The sequence below is a fragment of the Salvia splendens genome, chromosome 15 (assembly GCF_004379255.2).
Source record: "Salvia splendens isolate huo1 chromosome 15, SspV2, whole genome shotgun sequence".
In the NCBI taxonomy this organism is placed as follows: domain Eukaryota; kingdom Viridiplantae; phylum Streptophyta; class Magnoliopsida; order Lamiales; family Lamiaceae; genus Salvia; species Salvia splendens.
In genome coordinates this window covers 34825610-34852093 of record NC_056046.1, presented here as the reverse complement: position 1 = coordinate 34852093, position 26484 = coordinate 34825610, and the positions used below count along the sequence as shown (strand labels likewise).

General features: G+C 36.5%; 2 pseudogenes; both read left to right on the top strand.

Annotated features, from left to right (window-relative positions):
- The first annotated feature begins 843 nt into the window (after positions 1-843).
- On the top strand, positions 844-3193 carry LOC121767205 (annotated as a pseudogene).
- Positions 3194-18179: 14986 nt separating this feature from the next.
- LOC121767093 lies at positions 18180-22623 on the top strand (annotated as a pseudogene).
- The last annotated feature ends 3861 nt before the right edge of the window (positions 22624-26484 follow it).

Below are 26484 nucleotides of genomic sequence, written 5' to 3'. Positions count from 1 at the left end.
TTTTTTTAATATACAAGCCTAATTTTAGACTTTAAAATACAAGTACTCTACTAAATGGACAGAATCTTTAAACTGTGGATCAAAATATCTTTTTAAATAAATATGCGAGACAAAATTTAAACTTTAGTCAAACTAAATAAATAATAAGTCTAATATTGTGTCGCATTTTTACGAAAAATTGAAAGTATTGAAAACAACTTTACAAATGTTGTGCGTGAATTAGTCAAATGTAGTGAACTTAATACCTAATGACCTATAAATACAATAAATTTTGCCAGCCATAACCTAAAGTCATAAAAGAAAATACAAACTGAGACTCGTTCAGTTTCCCTTACATGGCCTGGTGGGCCCACGTAATTGGATCTTTTTTCAAGTGTTCAGTGTTGGAGAATTGCGGCTGGTTAGGGGCTTTAGGTGTTAATATTTGTTTTTTAATTAAATGGTTGCTGAAGAAAATACCCCCGCCTATTATTGAGAAGAAGGAATATTTTTTTTAGTCCACGAACTTTGTCAATGTATCATTTTAGATCCGTGAACTTTAAAAATATCATTTGAAGTCTGTCAACTATGAGTTAATATCAATCGAAATATTTTTTTACTATTTTCAAGTTTTTTGGATGAAAATACCCACAAACCGGATCTCATATTATATTTTTAAAGTTCACGGATCTAAAATAATATAAAAAAAAGATGTCCCTCCATAGAATATTAGAGCTCACTATGATTCTCACCTAGCAGAGGCGCCGCTACTACACACAACCCAAAACTTCTACTCCATTAGCCAAGAGCTTTTCTAGGGATTTTCAGATATAAAACAATGAAGTTGAACACCAGAATTCCACCAGAATTAACAGTAAAATGGGTGAGGAAATTAGCAACAAGCAAGTGATACTCAGCAACTATGTCAAAACATCTGTGAAAGAATCCGATATGTCGCTGAGAACTTCCAAAATTCAGATCAAAATTCCCAGCGGTTGCGACGACGCCGTTTTGGTGAAGAATCTCTACTTATCCGTCGATCCTTTTATTCTAAGCCTCATGAAGAATCAGGAGCTCGATTTACCTTCTTTCACGCTGGATTCTGTATGTTTAGTTTTTATTCTGTAAGTTTAGTTTTTTTAACTTAAATTTTTCTTCTGGTTGGAATAGAATTTGTTATACATGTCTTGATTTAAATTGGGGCCCTTAATTTTTTATTTTATTAAAAAAATAGACTTATAATACAATATTGTGTAGATGATCTCATTGGAATATAACAGTAGTATTTTTTCGTTTGATGAAAAGTTTGAGATTTTGGGGAGAAAAATATAAACTGTATCTTTCTATTGATAAAATGTTTGTTATGTCTTTTTGATGTTTCTGCAGAGGTCTTGTTTGATGAATAGTTTGAGATTTTGGGGAAAGAAATAAAAAATGTTATCTTTCCATTGATGCAATGTTGGTTGCATCTTTTTTGTGTTGGTTGACCTTTTTCTGGTGACAGCCTATTTATGGATTTGGAGTGTCGAAAGTACTGGATTCGTCTCATCCAATTTCAAGACGGGCGAGCTAGTTTGGGGGTTTACTGGCTGAGAGGAGTATAGCCTTATTAAAGATCCAGACCAATTGTTTAAGGTTCAAGATAAAGATTTGCCCCTCTCTTATTATACAGGGATTCTTGGTGAGTTTCTCGAGCCCCTTGTGATTATCGACTTCAAATTTAACGCTTGATTCCTGCTTCCTAGTGCTATTTGTCTGATCTAGAACTAGTTGTTTGTGATTCTGCAGAAGTTATGTATGCAGTTAAACTGTTAACGAAAACGAGCTGTTGATGAACTATATAAGCTTGAATTAATAGATTGGGAAATGCTGGATTTGTAACGTTTATCTTGATAGTTTCTGAAAAACAACAGTTGGAGATGTACGAACTTGAGACTGAAAATCAACGTGTTTCGCGTTATCATTTTAGGCATGCCCGCCATGACAGCTTATGTTGGGTTTTTCAAGTTTTGCTATCCCATAAAGGGGGAAACTGTGTATGTCTCTACTGCATCCGGAGCAGTTGGTCAGCTCGTTGGTCAGTTTGCAAAGATCGCAGGGTGTTACGTTGTTGGGAGTGCGGGGAACAAAGAAAAGGTCAGAATCTAATGGCTTATCGAAAACTTATTAGATTGTTGGCTAGATTGGTAGTCGATTTATGTGCTATTTTTCTTCTGTGGCAAGTTTATGTTTCACATTTGATGAACAAGTCGGCTTTTACATTGATGAAGGTCGATCTCTTGAAGAACAAATTCGGGTTTGACGGAGCATTCAACTACAAAGAAGAGCAAGACTATAATGCAGCGTTGAAGAGGTTCTATCATTGCTATAAAAATGTGTATACTTATTTAACATTGAAGAATAGTTAGTAATTTAACACACAATACACATATTTATGTTCTTATATAACAAAAGAATCCTTTTGTATTCAACACAAATTTCATAAAAACTAGCAAAAAACCTTGAAGTTTGGTAAATCAGCTGAGAAAACCACCAAGTATGGATCAGTTCACAATCATCCCACGACTGTGGATAACAAATCCAAATATATAATTTTTTTGGTTAGTTTTTTGAAAGAATTTGACCAAATTTTATAGTTTTTCCGGCAATTTATCGTTATGTAGATAATACTCACAAATTTGTGTTGTTGTTAATTAGGTACTTCCCCGATGGCATCGACATCTACTTTGACAACGTGGGAGGGAAGATGCTCGAAGCGGTGCTAAACAACATGAGACTCAACGGCCGTGTTGCGCTTTGTGGGATGATCTCCCAATACAACAGCCTTGAGCAGCCCGAAGGCGTTCACAATTTGATTAACGCAATAGTAAAACGGGTCCGTATGGAAGGATTTTTCACTAGCGACCACTACCATCTCTACCCCAAGTTCCTGGAGATGGTTGTGCCTCTAATCAAGGAAGAGAAGATCACATACGTCGAAGACATAGCCGAAGGCATTGAAAGCGCGCCTGGGGCTCTCTTTAGCTTATACTCCGGTCGCAACGTAGGGAAGCTGTTGGTGTTGGTTGCTCGTGAGTAATTCTGTTTTTACCATCGGAAACAAGGAAGGACTTAAATAAGGGTATAATCATGAATTATAAATATATGATCATGAATTTGATGTATTGTTATTAATTTAAACAGGTAGCACCTCCAATCCTCCATTTCTTATTTATGTCTTCCCTTCACTATTCATGACTCTCATTATTTCATTTTCTATTTAATATATTTATTATAAAACTTAGTCAAAATACGAGATTTCTGAATTTTAACTTCCATAGACGTCTCTGGTAGGGATGTCAATCGGGTCGGCCCAGCGGGTTTCAGGCCAACCTTGCCCGAGTTATGGGTCACTCAGGTGCGGGCTAATCAAGTAGTGGTTTTTTCAGGTTATAGAAGTTCAACCCTAACCCTAAAAACTCGGGTTTCGGGCTAGCCCAACGGGTTAATCGGTTTGCTACCGATAAATTTAACATGTGATCAATCAAATAATGTTGAAAATTAGTTATATTTATAAAATGTAAAACATTTAATAATATTGAATTCGAGATATATGCTTAAATTCAAACATAAACACGATTAAATACTATTGAGATTTATGCAAAATAAAACATAAACATCAAGAAATTTCAAAGCATATTTTAAAATTTTAAATGTTTTTCTTAGTGAATTTGAAGTTTCCAATTTATTTTATCTATTATTATATTAATAAAATTTAGTATATAATTTATATATTTAATATAAAGTTGAAAGTTATTTTTTTTAGTTATCTATATTATAAAATAATCAATGAAGTGTTGAATTAGGAGTCAAACAAATCGGGCCAACCCTAATTTTACCCCCGGTGAAGCGCAATTATATTGACTCTTTTGCCCCCCGGTGAGGTCCGTGTTTTCCCTTTTCCTTGAAGTTTACAAGACAACCAAAGCAGAAAAACCGAAAAGTGACTATTTTAATTATCATTTTCACAACAAAATAAATAAAACTTCAAATTTACTTGTCTTGTAATCAATTATTGTGATTATTTTTCTTACACCTTCATTTGTACAAACGCGATCATAAGATCACTTTATTTTGTATTGAATCCATGTCGAACATAAATGTTCTATTGACTCATCGACAAAATAATGGTTCAAAGGACTTAAGGATTAAAGAAACTTAATAACCAACATTACTAGAAGTAAACTTCTTAATAATTGAATCAGCAAATATATCCACAAGTAAACATTTTGATATTAAAACCATGTTACACTTGATGTCATAAATATTCGGATAGTCAAAACTTCATTTATCTAATAATGCAAGCATTATAAAATGATATTGATAATCCAAAAACACAATTGATAATCCAGGAATATAATTCCATATCAAAAATCCATATGATATCAAAACCAAACAATGTATAAATATCAAAAACCTCAAAAATTCAACAATGTAAATAAAGCAAAATAAGACTCTCATTGTTCAAAACATAAATGTCATAGCTAGATTGAGATCACGTCTTCCTCCTAATCACATTGGTTTGGGTCGAACTCTCTGCCATGTCAGACTTGCGTCTTAGGTCAGTGGAGTTATTGACCATCCCACCCTCCATCTTCCTTATCTGGACTTGTGTCTCAATGAGCTTGCTAGAGAGTACTAGAAGAGATGTTGGCCAAAACTTGTCCATTATCTCTTTCCTTACTTTCTCAAAGCTCTTTGGAAGTCCGTCGAGGATCATGAGGAGTTGGGTTTCTGGGCCTATTTTCCCACCAACACCTCGAGTCTATCAAAACCGTCAACCATTTCCACGACGTAGTCAATAATGTTTTGGTTCTCCTTCAAGACAGTTCTCCTCAAAATGTTCACCACCGATCTCATGAGACACTTGGTGGACATTTCATCAAATCATTTAGGTTCTTCAATCCACCTGTCGGGCTTGTCAATCCAGCCAAGAGCATTGCCAACCAAAGCCAACAAAAACTTCTTGACATGACCGCTCGCGGTATCCCATCGATCATAAGCATCCTTTTCCTTGTCTGATATGTAATAAGCAGAGGGGTGATTCTTACTGAGGACTAATTTCAAATCACGAGCCAACTGATCAATGTCAAGTCTCCTTTTCCAATCCAAATAAGAATCAGAATCGCGTTCCTTTGATTTAAAGATCGCACTATAAACTTCCCAAGTAGTAAACATCTCTCGTTCAAGCTGAGAACAAAACACCAATAATATAAACATGTAAAATTTCAAAGAATTGCAAATAACCACAAAACAATTTATCCATTTTACATCAACAAAAATCAAGCACAAACGTTCTTCAACGAGGAAGTTGTGTCATATTCATGCAAGAAATCCATAATTTTTACTGGCCACAGTGTCGACAGATAGTCCAGAGACCATAAGAATGGCATGGCTGACTAACACTGCTAAAGCGTATAACCATAAAATTAAGCACTAAGGATTCTTTACTTGTGCGTGAACTCCTCTAAAGAAAGGTCGGACCGGACAAGCACCTCCTCCTATAGTTCCCTCTAAGCATTATTAAAATACAATCCTTATAATTTCGCAGCAATATTGCTCCGGTAAAGACCAGTCGCGATATTACTGAAAACTAATTTTACGATTTTAATAACCTTTATCTAGAGAAATCTAAACATACAAACTGGTAATGTTCCTCCCGTAAAGACAGACCGGTCACTACTTCATACTTAGATCAATTTTATGGAGGCTATATACAAACGTGTTGTAATTATCGCTTCATATTTTTGTGTTGGTGGTTTTAATAGTTTAATTATCACTTAAGTAGATTAGGTAGGCATCCACATTCAAAGCATAATTAAATATGTACTATCTATGCATGCAAAGCAATAAGTACATAGGCGATGCATGAGTTAAAGCTAGATTTTAACAAATAAAATCATAATTCCAATTAAATATCCATCAATCATCATTAAAAACATGTAAACATACTTATAAAAGGTTCACATAACCATAATGACGAAACTTGATCATTTAATTAAGCATCTTAAATAAATATAGATAGAAACAAAATTCTACCTTCACATAAACAAGATTATCTAGACTTTAAGTCCAATCTTAAACAATCATACATTATTAGTTAAAATAACGTATCTTGATTATTAGAATTACCTTTAATTACTATTAGGATTTACCTAGATAGAATTAATCAATCATTATCCTAAAAATTATATCTAGGTGTATATCATAAAAGATTAGCTAAGTCTTAATTTAAAATGCCCACTTGGATACATAAATCCGCACTTATCCAATAAAGACTAAATCCATTTAAAACACACCAATTAAATTCGAGAATTAAAGTTCTCTTAGCTTTCATGATTAGAAAAAATTTATTACATCTTTAACTTATAACGATGTTTTCTAGATGAAACAAATTTCACCTTCATCAAAGATTAAAGAGAACTTTCAACTTTGTGGATTACTAAGGATTTTAATAGCAAGATTAATGCTCTATGAATTTTTCATATCTTTAAGACAATTCGATGTTATCTAGATGAAACAAAATTCACCTACATCAAAATTAAAGATAAAAATTCAAATTTTAAACTAGGAATTGAATTCCAATTAAAATCCAATTAATCACTTCACACATTAATAATATAGGATTTTAGTAGCATGATAATGCTAAATGAATTTCTAACTTCTTTAACTAAATTGACGTTGTCGAGATGAAACAAAATTCACCTTCATCAAAATTAAAGATATAATTCAAACTAGGAATTAAATTTCAATTAAAATCCATCTAATTCTTATTAGTGTAATTTTCGAAAAATTTTAAGGGATCATATAATTGAAAAACTTGTGTCTTTTACTTAGGTATATATCTAGGAAATAATTCCATAACATACCAATTAAAATGTAGACAATTTTTCAATTAAATCTTAAAATAAAACATGAAAGCATCTAGAGATAATATTCTTTAAATTTCCATCTTATTAAGGAGAAGCCAAAAATTAGATAAATTAAAATTGAATTTCCTTATGTTAATTACCATGATATTATCTAGATGGAAATAATCCATCAAAATCAACTAATTAAAAAATTAAATCAATTATTTACCAAATTATTCAATTGGCAATTTTAAAGAAGGCAATTATTCTCTTTTAAATTAGAATCTTGATTTAATTAGAGAATCATTCTAATTTCCACAAGTTATTGAATTATTCTAGGTTTAGGATTTTAAACCACAATTATAAATTACTTGTGAGTTAAGAAACGAATCAACGAGATGAGACGAAACGCGCGCTCAAACCCTAGCTAGGGTTTCGGCACTTGCGGCCGCTGGGGCCGCTGCAGCAGCCTCTGGCCACCGCCTCCCCTGGTCGGGAACTGCTCCGTCCGACGACCGGCGTCCGGAGTCACCGCTGCCACCGCCGCCACGGCCTGAAAACGTCGTTTGGCGTCGCTGCGGATGAAGGTCAGCTGCCGCAGAGAGTTACCGACAGCATACGCCGCCAGATCCGCCGAGACAGACCCGACACGCCGCCAGCACCTCCGCCTGCCTGAACCGCCGCCTTCAACACCTCCTGGAGCCGCCACGTACGTCGACCAGCCGCCGCAGCAGGCGCCAGCGACCCACGTCGTCGGATCTATTAATAGATCTGACGCGTTTCCAACAGCCGCGCCGCCTGCCGCCACCGCCGCCCACCGCTGCTCCCACTGGACCCGAGCTACCCACTGGACGACGACCAGCGCCGGCCGCCGCCCCCCCAGCTGCTCCTCCGTTGTGATTCACAGTGGGTGATCAACTAGGGTTTTTCGAAACCCTAGTTTCGAATTTTTTTTTTGTTTTTGATTTCGATTTCAATTTCAAAACCCTAATTCTCCCACGTGCTAGGCACGAAAATCGAGACAAGTGAATGAGAAGGAGGAGGCGCCGATTTTGATAAATTGCTTGTATATTGTAAACTCTCCTCATTTAATGAGAATAATAAATGTTTTCTTCACATTGTGTATTTTACTTTAATGGGTATTGACCGTATTTAATTATATATTAAATTATATAATTAAAGCGCCGGAGAGTAAAATCAGTCTAAGTCTTCTACATTAAAGGTTGGGTCGTGGAACAGGTCATCACAGTAGGTGGCCCAGCTGGTACCTTGTAGAAGTAAAACTTTTTCACAACCTAGATAGGCTTTGGATACCTATCGCGAAAGGTTGCAGTGTCCATCCGAAAGTCGTCTTTACCTTGAGAATGACTAGTGACACTGGTGTGGTATAGCATTGAAAGTATCTACTGTAAGACGATGTCTTGGAGATTTAGCATTTCTTAATCTTTGTAATAATATAGGACACACGTTATTCGATCATACGCTGCTTTGACTTACCAGTAGGTGCAGGTTTTTCGTAACCCAATATTCCTGATATCTTGGGTAGTAGTAATTGATAACTAGTATGGTGTCAGTTTTATTATTACAGTGAATCGTGTGCCCGCGTGGTATGACTATATCCCCAATAGGTGTTCGAGAAAAGTTCTATTATTCTGAAACTCGATCGGTTTGGATTTTAACCAAGAATAATAGAAAAGGCAAAGTATATTTTAATATACTTCTCTTACTAGACAAACTCTTGGAAATAAAAGATATTGATTAATTTAAAGTCCATAGCAGACTACAAATTAATTAATGGAAATAGAAAGTCTTAGACACGGGAAATAATATATTAAAGAGGTTAACTCGGATTGCTTGTAATCACGGATTGGATGGACGGTCAATATTTCTTCGATAGTGGCACAAGAAATATTCCATTGGCCTTATATTGAATTATGGGTTATTATTTTATTAGTAAAGAAGGTCCAATGAGGGAGACCCAATCCAAGCCCCATAGATCCCTAACCTAGCCCACAAAAACTCAATATAAAGGGATGAAGGAGGCTTGACAAAAACACACATCACAAGAGTGAAACCCTAGCCTCCACACATCATATTTTCGGCCCCCTCTCTCTATAGGGAAGTCGAAAATTGTCTTTTGTGTGTTCTTGGCGTTCTTGTCTTCTTCTTCGAGATCCCTACATTTCTAAGAGATTCCTCCCACAAGGAATTTAGATCTAGAGTTGGGTCATAGGTTAAAAGATCCTTGGTCTTGCAATCACATTGAAGTATCAAGATCTACACATGGAGAAGTAGCGAGCCACTTTGATTCTTTGGAGAATCATTATTGTAAGTATTCAATGACATAATTTAATTCAAAGTTATGTGATTAATTGCGCAATAATATGTCTCTACATAATCATGAAATTGAATCGGTCCACATAATCTCCTAAATAGATTCTTTTGTGGATTTATTTAATTTGTAATTTCCGCTACGATTTTCCCAACAATTGGTATCAGAGCCATGCTTTTAGGCTCTGATTATGTGGATTTAATCTTGTTTTTTCAAAATTACATGGATCAATGAAGAATATTTTAGATCTATAAGTGAATACTCTAGATCGGCTAAAGAACATTCTAGATCTATGAATTTTATTCAAAATTGATGAGGAATGTCTTGATCTACAATAGAGTATTCCAAGATCTATAGAACATATTCTAGATCTATATTAAATGGAATATTCTAGATCTACAAGAATATTCTTGATTAAGAATATTGTAGATATATGATAGTTTTTTCTAGATCTATGTCAATAGTGTTCCACTCGTGTAGATCTACATATTTGAAAAATGTGATGGATGATTGTTTTTATGCTTGTGATATTGCGTGAATGTTGAATCTTGATGTTCTTCGTTTTATTGTAAACCCACGGGGGTTGACCGTGGTAGATTAGATTTGTTTTTCCTTGTATTGTAAACATATGTAATAGTTAGAATACAATGAAATGTAATACAATGGATAAAACAAGACGAAGACGAAGCCGACGAGATGGAGGCCTAGGCGGCGGCCGAAACCCTAGCAGGCTCGGCCGCGAGCAGATCTAAGCGACGGTGGCGGTGGCGGAAGGCTGGCTGGGCGGCGGACGGCTGCTGCACTCGAAGCAGCGGCAGCCGCGGCGGATGGCTGGGCGGCGACAGCCGCTGTCTCTCGCGGCAGCGGTGGCAGCAGTTCTCCCGACGACTCCCGGCTGGCGGCGAACAGGCGGCTGGGCGCGCAGCCTTGGCGGCGGTCGAGACCCCTACAGTTTGACCGCACGCAGATCGAGGCAGCAGTTTGCGGTTGGTGGTGCTCGGCGGCAGCAAGGCGGCCAGGTGAAGACGATGGTGGCGTGGGTTCCGATGAAGAACACGCCGCGTAGCAACGAACCAGCTTATGGAAGAAGCAGACGCCATGAAGGCCAGGGCAGACGAACAGACGGCGCGGGCGGAGGCAGAAATACAGGGCCTCACGTCAGACGGTACCTCATTAACGAAGATGAGGAGGTGCCGCCAATAGGTCAAAGGATCGGAGGCGCGTGGGATGCGAGAGAGGCTGTCGGGGACAGATATATGAGGAGGGAGAGAGAAATGAAAAGAAAAGGGAAGGAGATAGTTCCTCCTCCTCCTAAGCGTAGCCGCCCTGCCAACCAGGGCATTATTATTGCTGATGCAGGGCACCCGACTTCCCCACTGCCACGAGAAAACGAGTTAGGCAGTGATGCTGAGAGCAGGGAACTTCGATGGGCCCGAACATCCCGTAGGCGACAAGGAAGGCCTATAGTACCCCCCCACCGCCGACCTCTTCAAACAGACTGTGGTATTGACCACGAGCCTCCTCCAGCAGATGGTGGCAGAAGGAGGTCACCCAGAGGGTAACTCCCCAGAAGCGGCTGAAAGCTGGTAAGAAACTCCATCAGCCAACCCTGGAGAGGATCAAGGTTGAGGAGAGATTTGCCCAGTATATTACGGGCATTGGTTTCGAATGGTTGCTGGATATTGAGGATACCTTCATACCGGAGGCCCTGGCCAAGGAATTTTTCACATCCTTCCGATTTACCGGAAGCACAGACTTGGAGGCATGGAGCATCTCTTTTAGGGTGTTCGGCCATGGGCAAAAGATGAGCCTTAACGAGTTCTCCGTAAGGATGGGACTCTACACAGAAGCCCAGGTCACCAGAGAGGAGTGGTTCGGCCGTGACATTGGTCTTCCTCAAAGGTAACCGGATTTTGAGCAGCAGGCCGTCAGGCAAGCCCTGTGCAACGGTCGTGCCCCAGACTTTAAAGCCTCTGAGTCCAGAGGAACATACATAGCGGATCCAGCCCTCCGACTCGCCCAAGTATACCTCGGGTGCAACCTCCACGTTCAAGCCAACACGATGGCTATCATTACTGTGGCTGAGCTCTACTTCATGTGGTGCATGAGGGAGCAAAGGAAGGTGCACCTTGGCTACTGGATTACCCACTCGATGAATCAGATTGCCGCTCGCTCTTCCCGCCACCTCAACATTTGCCACCTCCTCGGAGCCTACCTCCGACGCAATTGGACTCTGGTGTTCCAAGAAGGTGTAGAGCTACCCGACCGCTGCCCAAACCCAGAGTTATTTGACCTAGATTTCCTTGTGAGAATACAGGTACTAGAGCGACTACCCGGCAGGAGACTGCGCTTCTACTCACAAGCAAGGCAGGAGAGGCAGCAAGAGAGCAGGCAGGAAACGTAGCAGGAGGAAACCAGAAGAACGGCTGATCGTCCGGCGAACCCAGAAAGACAGAGGGCCGACCTGAACATGGTACCCATTGAGAGGACAGAGCCAGAAGAGGCTGCACACACTGACCGCGAAAGTTTGCTCCGCATTGAGCAAACGCTTACGCAACTGATGGAGAACTCACATGCTCAGCTGGTCGCTTTGGCCAAAATTCTGGAGGCTATCCGCCAAAATACCCTTACCAGGCAACCAACTCCCTCTACAAGCTCTCATCCCCCTCGACGTCCATCATCAACCTGGCCACCTTTGGCATCCCCCGATCAACCCTCTCGGAAACAATAGTATCACCCCCTTATCTCAAGCTTATAACTTTCCAAACAATTTTAATTCTAGTTTTTACTTTGGTTTGTATATATTGATGTTTTTATTCTGCTTTTCACACTTAGTCCACTGCTTGAACTACGTTTTCGTCTATATTTTGTTGTTCCTATTGGCATGTTTTGACTGATTGCACTATCTCACACTTAGCCCATTGTCTGGTCTAAGTGAGAGAAGTTGTCCTAGATTTGTGCTTTCTGAGCCGTTGCCTAACCCTTTTTCCACTGCATCCAATCCCTCGAGGACGAGTTCATATGCAGCGATCTTGACAAACTGACGACTTGATCAAGTATATGCGGAGAGAAGAAACATAAGCTGCTGGCAAATGGATTGACCTCGACCTCGGGTATGATTGTTGGAAGTTTATTCGGTCTAATGCATCTATGTAAATATGTGTTTTTAAGTCTTTCTTTTTTCCTTTCTTTCTTGAGATGAGTAAACCGTGCTTGAAACTTGCCTTATCTTTTTCTTTTATTGTCTTTTATACTTGAGGACAAGTATGTTTTAAGTGTGAGCAGTTTGATAAGGCTCATTTCATGCATCGGTTTAAAGGGTAAAAAGTACGCCACTTGATCTGTTTATTGCGCAAAACAAGTGTTAAAAGTGCAGGAATGCAGCTTGACCAAGACATCAAGGCTAAACTGATCAAGTCGGCACAAAGGACGCAAAAGGCCAAGAAATCAGGGAGATTGATCAAGGGGAGTGATCAAGCAGTTAGGCGGGGACCATTGGCAAAGAGAAGAAGACACGTGCGGATACAAAGGACACCATCCTGCTATGAAGGGACCACTGTCTTCTAGAAGGAGGAATACGTGTCGACCAAAGAGACGCGCGGTCCTGGAAGAAAGCGAATATTCGCCGACAAGGTTGTTATCCCTGCTGGAGGATAGCTCTTAGTTTTAGCTTAGTTTAGTTAACTTTCGTTCCAGTTCTTCGCTAGCTTATTCGACCAAAGGTTGCCTATAAATAGAGGCTGCGACACCACAATAGAGAGGACTTTATCCGCTTTCTAGTTAGTTTTTAGTTTTATCTTAGTTTAGTTAACTTTCGTTCCAGTTCTTAGCTAGCTTAGTTTAGAATTTTAGTGAAAGGTAAGTGATTCAGTGCGACAGAGGCTTCAGTTCTGTCCGGCGCTGTTTCCAGTTTCCGACCGAGAATTGCTCGGCCTTTACTCGCTTTATGTTCTTTCAATTTCGTAGCTAGTTTTCGCTTTATATTTCGCTTTGGACGAGATCTATTCTGGAATCAAAGTTCTTTTGTTTTCGGATCTTCAAGTTCACTGTCACAGTTTAATTTCTCGCCTTTAAATATTGTTCCAAGTGCCTAGTTATAATGAATGTTAAAATGATTTACTGTTCCGTGGTTTAATCAAGTAGTTAGTTTAAATTCTGCCTAGCATAAATCCAGTAGTTAAAGTAGTGCGAGTCTTTGGGAGTTATAAATATTTTCTTTGCGTGAGTCGGTTTGAGGATTGACTTGATCAAGTAGTAACGACAATTTGCTAACTGATCCACCGGGTTCGGTTATCTTCCATAAAACCTTGATTAATCTGATCCGTCGTTCCGAGCCTCACCAAAGAATAAAGTAAGAGTTTGATCGTTTACATGTGAATTTAATAGTTTGGTTGCAAAATAGAACAAATTAATAGTTTGATAATTTACATGTGAATTGTAAAGTCGGTATGCAAAAACTATAATTTGATGAAAATTTATAAATATATAGGCAAATTATTCTATAATAATATGCACTGACATGAAAATTTATAGGCAAATTTTGATTTGGGGTGTTACAATTATGTCTTGAACTAGTCTTTTCAGCACAACATTCTCGAAGCGGACCGCGGCTTGTTCAGCGGTCGTTGGCCGCCAGCGGTCCGCTGGGCGGGTTGAATGCTCCAGATTTTCATCTTCGACTTTAAGCTATCTTTTTAGGCTCAAATTTACACATTTCTCACAAAACACGTCAAAATACCAAGAGGAGACTGCTGTAGAGCTTCCATGCTTCGGTTGCCGGTACGTCAACCGTCATCTCAGCAAACATTGTTCCGTACATCTTGGATTTCTGATTGTGGCGGATGAGATGTCTATGCACTACAAAGATGAGTTGAGACTGAGAGGGTTATTATTTATAAAATATGGGTGTGGTTGAATTGGTAAATAGGGGCATTCATAGTGCATTTAATGGCCCAATGTAGAATTTGATTTGTTGGTTAAATTTTCTCTGTGACTCGTTTAATGGGCAAGGGCCCGTTGAATTAAGGCTGGAAATGACTGTTTTATTATCATGAAAAATTCAGTGATATTAATATATGCAACACCATTTCAATCTTAAATTACATAGAATTTACTAATAAAAATATGAAACATCTACGTCACTAATAATTCCACTGGTGGATAACTTCGACCTGAGCTCGATTAGGATGGATATGCCAGAGGCGGCGCCTCTAGGAAGGAGCTGGAAGCGGCTCTGCTCAGCCGTGTGTCGCATGTGGTTTTTGGACAGGTGAAAAGTAAAAAATAACTAATATACCTAACTTCAATTTTCATGTCCTTCAAATGATTATTTAATACCCGAAACACTAAATTCAATTCAATTCAATTACTCCCTATATTTGTGTTGAGATTATAAGAATTATACTACTAATTGATTTACTTTATTTTACTCTAAATTTAGTGTCAGGAAAATTAGTTGGGTAGGTGGAGGAATGTGAAGTTAGGTCGGATTAATTTGTCATTACTCCTTATTGATGTGATGCATATATATTTAATCGATTCGAATATTTATCATGGTACCATTTGCATCTAATACTTTGTCAATTTTGAATTATAATATAACTAAATATTACTTATGAAAAAATATAGTATGGACAAACATGCAAGGAAATTTATGTTTATTAGTCAGCCCATGAATTTATTATTTTTGTCCAATATCATGAATTCCTTGTGGTCTATCTAACCCACCTAGAATAATGGACAAACGGGGTAGGAAATTTATGTTTATTAGTTAGCCCATGAATTTATTATTTTTGTCTAATATCTTTGAATTCCTCGTGGTCTATCTAACCTACCTAGAATAAAAAAAGGTTAGAAATTATGATAATATTATTATTATACATGGCTAGTACATAACTTCGTGTACAAATTTTTAACATGCATGTTATGTGGTAGCATTTGCAGACATTGACAATCATTCTATAATTAATTAAACAATTTATTGAAATTATCGGACTAAGACGAGAGCATCACTATAAAAAAAGGGTTAAATAAAATGAAATCAAATTTAGTATGCCATTCTATTGTTCAATAAATAAATGTTGAATTTGTTGAAAATTTGGTTCAATATCTCTCTAGGAACCGTGCATTTAGTTATACTATAAATCAAAATTGACAAAGTATTAGATGCAAGTGGTACCATAATAAGGATTTAAATCGATTAGTTATATATGCAATAGATCAATAAGGAGTAATGACAAATTAATTCGACGTAACTTCACATTCCTCCACATACCCAACTAATTTTCCTAACACTGAATTTAGAGTAAAATAAAGTAAATCAATTAGTTGTATGATTCTTATAATCTCTACACAAATATAGGGAGTAATTAAATTGAATTTAGTGTTTCCGGTATTAAATGATCATTTAAAGGACATGAAAAATGAAGTTAGGTATATAAGTTATTTTTCACTTTTCACCTGTCCAAAACCGTCTGCGACTTCCAGATCCTTCCCCAGTGGCGCTGCCCCTGACAGAACCATCCTAATCGAGCTCAGGTCGAAGTTATCCACCAGCGGAATTATTATTGACATAGATGTTTCATATTTTTATTAGTGTGATGTGATGGTAGAACGTGTCGCAGAATTATTTCACCTACGGACATAGATCAATTATTGTAACACCCCATATTTAGTATTTACATTCACATACACACACACACCTATATATATATTTATAGATATATATAGAGTTGTGATCAATGTCAAACCAATTTTAAAGACCGAACTAGAGACCAAATTAGGGCCATTAGATCTAGTTCTTTGATGAGATGTACTGCTGTGTAAATTTTTTTCGGTCTTCATTACAAGCCCATTTTGTTTCATTGTATTAGGTTTATTACTTCACTCCGTACATAATACCTTGAAACTACAACATGTTTTTCTTGCTTTCAGTAGGTTTTGAAATGATTCAACATATGCTTCATTTGAAGTCATTGACCTAGAATTTTACTTTATTCACTTTAAAAAATACAATTTATTTAAGTGGGTTTATTACTTCATTTATAAACGTTATTACTTCATTGGATAAGGTTTTTACTTCATTCCAGTAGGACTTCAAATGCTTCTACATAAACTTCGTTCAAATTTTATTACATCATTCCATGTGTTTATTACACCATATCAGTGTTGTGGCGGTGCTGATAGACATTGTGAAGAGAGAGAATGGTATGCGACGGCGAAACCACATTTACGTACTGGAATGAAGTAATAATCCTATTGGAATGAAGTAAAAACATACTGGAATGAAGTAATAAATTCTGGAATGAAGTAATAAATTCTGGAATGAAGTTAAATCTTCGTAACATGTTAGTATGACTTATTTGCCTTCGGATGAATTAAAATAGGCTCGTGATGAAGGCGAAAATAATTTATAAATTTGTGTATCTCCTTCAGGAAACACTAGATCTTAAAACCCTAATTTAGTATGGTTCTGCGGTTGGGTCTTTAAGACTGGATTTGTGAATAATGGGACTCTATCCTTATATATATATATATATATATAGGGGAGCATTAGGGTCCTATTGCCCCCTTCGTGTTTATTTCCTTCTTAATATCAACCATTAGATTAGTATGATGGACGGACTAGATGAAGCCTCACAAAATCATCCCGTGTTGCATTATTAGGTTCATTCTGTGCATTATATGGGTAAAATTGTAAAGCAACCATGAATTAAAACGGAAGGAGCGAGATTTAAGCGAGATTTTCATAGACCTTCCATCTACTCACACTCTCTCTCACTCCAACTGTCTCACTCCTCAAACCCACGATTCAACATCGTCTCCCCCAATTTCCACTCATTTCCAAACCCTAGCCGCCACTACCAGCCACCAAAATCAAACCCAAAAGTTGATTTTCGTCGTTTTTTCCAGCCTCCGATGCCGTTTCACTGTCGAGAAAACGTACTCCCTTGGCGCGCGACTTCCGGTTCAAGTAGACATCAAGGTAGGGTTTTTATGCTTCAATTTGTTATTAATAGCCGATTATCACCGACGACACACTGTTAAGCGGCGATTATCACCGACGACACACCACCTAATCGTAGATTCATTGTTTTCTACCAAATAGTTTCAAGTTTTTCGCACTTGTTTTGGTCAATTTTTCGTAAATCGTAAAATTGGGTTCATTTGTGCTAGGGTTCTGTTCATTATTGAAGTTTGTAGTTAATAACTGGTTTACAATTGTGTATTGGGCGATTTTAGAGAGAAGATTGTATCCCGATTTGATTTTTGGATTGTGTCACAGATCCAGTATGACGAAACGAGGAAGGCCCTTCAGAAGCCAACCAACCCAGACTGCAGGTAATTTTTGGGCGATTTTGGACAGCCTGTAATTAAGTGTATCTTGTATTTATTTGTGCATTGTTTGATGCAATGTGTACATTATTGTATGAATTGTTGTGCATTATGTTTTTGTTTGAAACTATATAAATCAGTTTGATAAAAAGCCTGTAAATGAGTGAATGTTGTTATCATCTGTGCATTATTTGATCCTATTTGTTCAGTACTGTAGGGAGTTGTTAACAAAATTTGTTATTGGTATAACATTCGTTTGTGCATTACTTGGTATACATTATGGATTTTGGTTTAGTGAATGTTATATTATGTCGTGCATTAGTTGCTGAAATGTATACATTATTGTATGTAGTTCTGTGCATTATTTTTTAGATTGAAGCTACATCCATCTGATTAAGTCAGATGCTATATGTACATTATTATTTTCATTTGTGCATTATTTGTTGCTATATGTACATTATTGTAGGGACTGGTGTACATTATGATTTTAGTTTTAATTCAGGTGCATTATTTGATTATCTTTGTACATTATACAATTAGTGTTGTGCATTAATGCGATACATTAATGCACAAATGCGATACATTAATTCATTGGTGCATTATTTGATTACATTTGTACATTATACAGATAGTGTTGTGCATTAATGCGATACATTACTAATTTTTGGACAGCAGCGAAGCAGCCAAGGTTGGATATTGACGAAGTAGTGGATGATGTTCTTCCACGTGCAATTGCCCAAAAGTTCAGGGAGAGATTGGCTGAACAGCAAGGGGCCGAGGCTAGTACGTCTCATGAAGACAAAGAGAAGAGGAAGTCGAGGGGAAAGAAAGTCGACCACCTCTACTGTCGACAGACCCCCACCGAGTTCATTACCTGTATAAAAAGCATACCTCCACGGCAGAAGGAAGTCGTGAATGAATTGGATTGATCATACGGATAATCATTGGAAACGCTATTTATATTACTTTTAACACTATGTTTTTTTTTGGATAACTCATTGTGGTTGAGAAAAAAATGACTTGTTGCCATGTCTGTTTTGATCCATACACAGTATGCGGAACTTCTTGCTAACATAAGCATATTTTGGTACTAGTGTCTGATGTCGTAAACACAACATATATAATGGATGTAATCAACCGAGTAATGGCAATGTACTGTTTAATAATGTAAAAAAGAGAGAATAACGTAAGAGAGAGAATAACGTAGAAGAGAGTCTTATCTACATTATTCTCTATCTTACTTTACCCTTTCTTCATTAATTATATATTACTCCCTCCGTCCGTGAAATGTTTTCCAGTTTTTCCATTTTGGTCCGTCCGTGAAATGTTGTCCACTTTGCTATTATTTTACTTTTTTGGTAAATGGTTCTCATATTCCACTAACTCATTACACTCACATTCTATTATAAATTCAATATATAAATATGGGACCTACATTCCACTAACTTCTTTCACTCACTTTTCTTTACATTTCTCAAAACACATGCCGAGTCAAACATGGACAACATTTTGCGGACGGAGGAAGTATCATTTGTTCAAAACGAGTGCAGGAAATGAAATGTGACAAAATTTCAGGGACGGAGGGAGTAGTAAAAATATGTATAAAAAAATATGGGTATGTGATAAGTTTATTAAAAATATGTACCCGGTATTGAGGGTATTTTCATCTAAAAAACTTGAAAATAGTAAAAAAATATTTCGATTGATATTAACTCATAGTTGACTGACTTCAAATGATATTTTTAAAGTTCACTGATCTAAAATGATACATTGACAAAGTTCGTGGACTAAAAAAATATTCCTTCTACTATATAATAGGCGGGGGTATTTTCTTCCGCAACCATTTAATTAAAAAACAAATATTAACACCTAAAGCCCCTAACCAGCCGCAATTCTCCAACACTGAACACTTGAAAAAAGATCCAATTACGTGGGCCCACCAGGCCATATAAGGGAAACTGAACGAGTCTCAGTTTGTATTTTCTTTTATGACTTTAGGTTATGGCTGGCAAAATTTATTGTATTTACAGGTCATTAGGTATTAAGTTCACTACATTTGACTAATTCACTCACAACATTTGTAAAGTTGTTTTCAATACTTTCAATTTTTCGTAAAAATGCGACACAATATTAGACTTATTATTTATTTAGTTTGACTAAAGTTTAAATTTTGTCTCGCATATTTATTTCAAAAGATATTTGGATCCACTGTTTAAAGATTTTGTCCATTAGGTGGAGTACTTGTATTTTAAAGTCTAAAATTAGGCTTGTATATTAAAAAAACATATTTTGTCCTATACATTAATAAATTTTGTCAATTAGATAGAGTACTTGTATTTTAAAGTCTAAAATTAGGCTCCTATAATAAAAAAAACATATTTTGTCCTATACATTAATAGATTTTGTCAATTAGGTAGAGCACTTTTATTTTAAAGTCTAAAATTAGGCTCCTGTATTAAAAAAACATTTTAATCCTATACATTAATAATTAGTAGAGTACTTGTATTTTAAAGTCCAAAATTAGGCTCGTATATTAAAAAACATATTTTGTCCTATACAATAATAATAAATTAAGTGTCTTCGGTTCTGGTCCTAACCTATATATTTCAATTCATATTTAACATGTTAATCAAGTCAATCCATATTTAACTCATTCATCAAGTCAAAATGAGATTAATTAACCATTAGTTATTAACAAAATTATTATTTTAATATGGCGATTGGGGTCGAGGGGGGCCGACCGACCCCACCGCCGACCCATGAATACCGCCAGAATCAAGCTTTTGTCGTTGTGCTTCAAGTCTTCGACCCAATGATGTAGAAAGAATAGCAGATATGCAACGGCTAATGAAAAGGAGAGTGTTAATCAAGGATCAATTGAGAATTTATACTATATTTATTGGAGGCTATGAAGAAACTACACGTTATGGCTTAATAAATTGTTAATTTAGGCGCTATAAAGTTATTTATGAAGGTATTAAGACACTAAATGTTCTAGTGTATTTTTTTTTTCATAGTCATAACATAATTACATCACTTTATCTGTGTTTATGGATTAATGTGAAAATCACATTTTATGTGAGAATCGAGAATAATATTTTGAATGTATAAACTTGGATAATTCACGGTAAAAATTAACCGTATGAAAATAATATATTTATTCGTGACTAGTGGGATTTTAATGCATATCTTTCACTTAATTTAATATATAAAAACGCCAAACTATAAACAAAGTTCAAGAAACTAAAGAAAAATATAAGTAGGGTTGAATTTAATATACATCACATTTATTATAAATCCCTTCTATAGATGTGCCTCTCTCCTATTACACTGGAATTCTTGGTAAATTTGTTTGTCAAATTAGCCGCCGTATGTATCGTATTAGTGCATATTATTGTAGGATAATTTGCCTATAAATTTATAAACTTTCATCAAAATATAGTTTTTGCACACAGACTTTACAATTCATATGTAAATTATCAAACTATTAATTTGTTCTATTTTGCAACCAAACTATTAAATTCACATGTAAAAGATCAAACTATTAATTTGTTCTGATTTTGCAACCAAACTATTGATTCGAATTGATTTTGCATTTTAACTATTAAATGTGACATCAACCAAAATAATGTTAAATTTTATAGTTAAATAATCCATTGGTTGAATTCTGGTTATAGAATTATATCAAACCATTTTAAACTCAAAATCTTAATCGGAAGCAAAATCAGAATAAATCAATTGTGAAATACGTGTTTTAAAATGTTAACAATAATAACACATAACCACATCATACACGCATCGCTAACAAAAGTATTAGACTTAAGTAATAATCTTTAAATGAAATTTTATGCGTCTATCACTGCATATTTTGACGATCATTTTGTGAAGGTATGGCCGGCATCACTGCATATGTTGGATTTTACGAGATTTGCTCTTTAAAAAAGGGTGAACTCGTCTTTATATCCGCTGCATCAGGAGTTGTAGGTTAGCTTGTTGGCCAATTTGCTAAGCTATTTAGGTGTTATGTCGTTGGAAGCGCAGGATCACAACATAATGTCTTTTAATTATTCTTTTAAATTAATTTATAAAAATCCATTCACCAACTTCTTTTTTCAATTTGAATTTGCATAATTTGTTGGTGATTAAATGTATATGGAATATAATAGTAATAATTAACATAAATAACATACAGTCAAAAGTCAACTCTAATTCAAGGTTTAAAATATTAAATAAGCATTATCTTTAATAAAAAATATTAATAAAAATAACCTCAGCAATTATCTTAATACTGAAGCAGCAATTTTCTTTTTGGGGTTGTAATTACTTTATATTTTTTAGAGTTAATTTATTTATATATATTACTTTGTTCAAGGTTGACCTTTTGAAGAACATATTGGGGTTTGATGATGCATTCAACTACAATGAAGAATCGTACCTGAATGAAGCCATAAAGAGGTATATATATAAAGTGACAAAATTAATTAATTTCTTTTACATATATAATTAACTGATCTGACCATATAGATTATGGGCCAACAAGATATTGGGTCGGGTCGGGCCGGTCCAATCCAAAGATATATATACATATAGCCCATATGGCCCTGGCTAGTCACATAAATAAACAAAAAACATATATTTATGATCAAAATTTCCCTTTCGGTCTAATGAGCACAACCCCGACCCGTACTTTGTTATCTCTAATAAGTGTATGAAATTAATCACTACTATTTAGGTACTTCCCCGAATGGATCGACATATATTTCGAAAATGTAGGAGGCAAAATGCTCGATTCGGTGCTCCCGAACATTAGACCCCACGGTCGCATCACCGCCTGCGGGACGATCTCGCAGTATGACGAGGAGGAGCCAGACACACAACTTGATGTATTTGATCGTAAAGAAAATCCGAATGCAAGGATTCGTCGTCTTCAACTACTTCATTGTTGAAGGAATTGAGGCTACGCCAGCTGCTTTGGTTGGACACTTTTCTGGTCGCAAAGTGGGAAAGCAAGTTGTTCTTGTGGCTCGTGATTGATCAATTTGGTCCTATCGATCTTGATTTAATGGACGGTGAGGATTGATTTGTGTATTAATTTATATCTAAAATAATTTGTGTTAGCTTCAATAAAGAATTACCATTTTTATAGATGTTAGAAACTAGAAACTAAGAGATGAAACTTCTTTTTTCTACTTTGAAGAATAAATCGAAGGAAACAATGAAATTTTCTTTGCTTAAAATTGTTTAATTCATTAAAAAAAATTCTCGATGACCTAGTCAAGAGAAATCGACGCATGAATACACTAGTCAAAGGGATAGAACTTTTGAATTTGAGTGAAAGTAATGCCACTGAATATTTCACATTTCGATCTCATACTTTGCATTCAGTCACAGCAGGAGATGTTGTTAGATACACAATAATTTATTATTCTTGAATTATAATATCGAAATTAGGCCAAGACTTAGTGTTTCCCAATAACTTAAAAAATGGTCTAAAATATAACAAACTTTACACTTAATTTGTTTGTTAGTACTACTATTTCCCATGGCAGGTCAATCACCATATCCAACCAACTTCCGCGCATTTTTTTATCTTACTTGGCACTTACTAAATCATTGTGATTTTCAACGTAGCTTTTCATCGTATATCTAAAATATTATAAACACTTCACGGTTGCCCACGTATAATAAGATTTTTTCTGAAAATATCATATTTGTGCCGAGTTGTGAAATAACAATAAAATGTAAAGTTTGTGATAATTTAGACAATTTTTAATGTTCTTGGGAAAAACTAATACTTGGAAAGTTTCATGATATTATATGTCAAGATCACTTCAATTTAGAATATAAACAAAACAAAACGCATAATGAAAAATGGAGGGAAACACGCAGATTGTATCGAAAGACTACGTGAAGGGTTTGATAAAGGAATCAGATTTTATTCTGAAAACCTCATAAATCAAACGGAATATTCCCAACGGTGCCTTTTTGGTGAAGGAAAAGGGAAAACACGGACCTCACCGGGGGGCAAAAGAGTCAATATAATTGCGCTTCACCGGGGGTAAAATTAGGGTTGGCCCGATTTGTTTGACTCCTAATTCGACACTTCATTGATTATTTTATAATATAGATAACTAAAAAAAATAACTTTTAATTTTATATTAAATATATAAATTATATACTAAATTTTATTAATATAATAATAGATAAAATAAATTGGAAACTTCAAATTCACTAAGAAAAACATTTAAAATTCTAAAATATGCTTTGAAATTTCTTGATGTTTATGTTTTATTTTGCATAAATCTCAATAGTATTTAATCGTGTTTATGTTTGAATTTAAGCATATATCTCAAATTCACTATTATTAAATGTTTTACATTTTATAAATATAACTAATTTTCAACATTATTTAATTGATCACATGTTAAATTTATCGGTAGCAAACCGATTAACCCTTTGGGCTAGCCCGAAACCCGAGTTTTTAGTGTTAGGGTTGAACTTCTATAACCTGAAAAAAACCACTACTTGATTAACCCGCACCTGAGTGACCCATAACTCGGGCAAGGTTGGCCTGAAACCCGCTGGGCCGACCCGATTGACATCCCTACCAGAGACGTCTATGGAAGTTAAAATTCAGAAATCTCGTATTTTCACTAAGTTTTATAATAAATATATTAAATAAAAAATGAAATAATGAGAGCCATGAATAGTGAAGGGAAGAGATTAATAAGAAATGGAGGATTGGAGGTGCTACCTGTTTAAATTAATAACAATACATCAAATTCATGATCATATATTTATAATTCATGATTATAGCCTTATTTAAGTCCTTCCTTGTTTCCGATGGTAAAAACAGAATTACTCACGAGCAACCACCACCAACAGCTTCCCTACGTTGCGACCGGAGTATAAGCCAAAGAGAGCCCCAGGCGCGCTTTCAATGCCTTCGGCTATGTCTTAGACGTATGTGATCCTCTCTTCCTTGATTAGAGGCACAACCATCTCCAGGAACTTGGAGTAGAGATGGTAGTGGTCGCTTGTAACGCCCGTACTTTTTATGAAAGAATGACGACGATATTGCTATATTTAGCATGACGAATGAAATACGTGGAGATGAATATTTTCTTATGGAAGACGACGTGCGTAAATCGAGGAATGGTTGAAGGAATTATATTTGGAACAACACCAAATATAAGTTGTACGATTTTCCCGTACTTTAATTTTTTTTGTTATGAAGAACGAGATAACAAAATAGCTTGGATTCTAGTTATGTTAAATTCACCAAATAATAGTATTTTTTTTGGGTTTTTCTAACTTGGGCTTCCAATTAAATTGAGCCCAAATCAAAATAAATTAATTTGAGCCAACAACATAGAAGTGAATTATTTCCAAGCCCAAAAGCTTTTCTTCTTCCTCTTCCTCAAAGGTGGCCGACGGTTTCCTCCTTCATGGAGGAGACTCTCCATTTTTCCACCCCTCTATCTTCCCCCATTACTTCCACAACTCAAGAGACAACCACTACCTCTTTAATCCATTCCCTAAACACTTCACATTACACAACAAATAAATCAAGGAAAAAGAAAGTGAGAGGGCCGAGAGGAAATTGCCGAGAGGAAAGGGGGGAGATTTGGTCACCATCTTTTGTGTTTCTTCTACCATTTTCAACCATTTTGGAGGTATAACCCATTCCTATCAAAGCATGAGTTTATTTTAGCTTTGCATATATGTTTTTATACCTTCTTGTTCCATAACCAAACCAAATAGCAATCCACTGAGAATCAACCAAACGATCGTCGTACGTAACCGAAACTATGAAAGAACTTAACTTTATAACTATAACGTGTATTGCGGGACGTTTCGGAGTGGTTTCGGAGGAGGAGAAGCCGCCGCCAGTGACGGGCAGCGGCGGACAGCCGCGCTCGACGTTCCGGTGCGGGCGACGGCTCCCGTTGGGCGACGGCAGGAGCTTTCCCCGCGGCAGCGGCATCGTGCGACCCTTCCCGACGACAGCAGCTACCCGACGGACAGCCGCGTCGACGACCGCAGCAGCTTCTCGACGGACAGCAACTTCCCGACGGCACAGCAACTCCCGGCGACTCCAGCTGCGACGACGGGCGACTCCAGCAGCGACGGCGTCGAGCCGGAGAGAGGGCGACGACGGCTGCTCGCTGTTTCGGTCGGCAGAAAGAGAGACGGGGAGAGAGAGAGAAGAAAGAGAGAGAGAAGATAGAGAGGGGGATAAAAGAATGGGCCATGTGTTTTTTTTAGTTGGGCCTTTTGTTGCTTATGGAAATTGGGCCTCATACTTTTGTTGGGTTTTGTTTGGTTATGGAGGAATAAAGTGGCTAAGTAGCTTAATCTTTTGGGCCGGTAATTAAAGATAAATCGGGGGAAAATAATTAAGTCTTGGCTTTTAATTATTTCCGGAATAATTTTTGAAGAATGAATAATTTTATCCTAAGCATGAAATAATATGTTTTCAACGATAAGTAATTGCGATAATTAAAGTATACGCTTAAATAATTTTTAGAAATTATTTTTGACGTCATGGAAAATATGAGGAGCCAACGGAGGAAAGAATGGGCGTAAGCGGCCGACCGGCGACACCTTGGGCGGCCGCCGAATAATCGAAAATGCACGAAAACCGAGAAAACGAAATAAAAGATTCTAAATAGAGTGCATGCATTCTAAATGTCTTCGTTACCGAGAATTGATGTGTACTTTAATTGTTTTCCGAAAAGGTGGTTCGCATGCTCGTTAAAGTCGGATCGAGAAGTTATAAAAAGAAATTTCTAAGCTATTGAGGTGGGCTCTATTACTTAAACTCTTTGATTTGCAATGATATGTATATGGAGAGATAAGGGTGGTTTAAATGTTATGTCATGCCGTATTTTGTGTTTTGAATTGTCTATCTGATTGTCTACTAGGATAATGTCCTACTAGACTTTG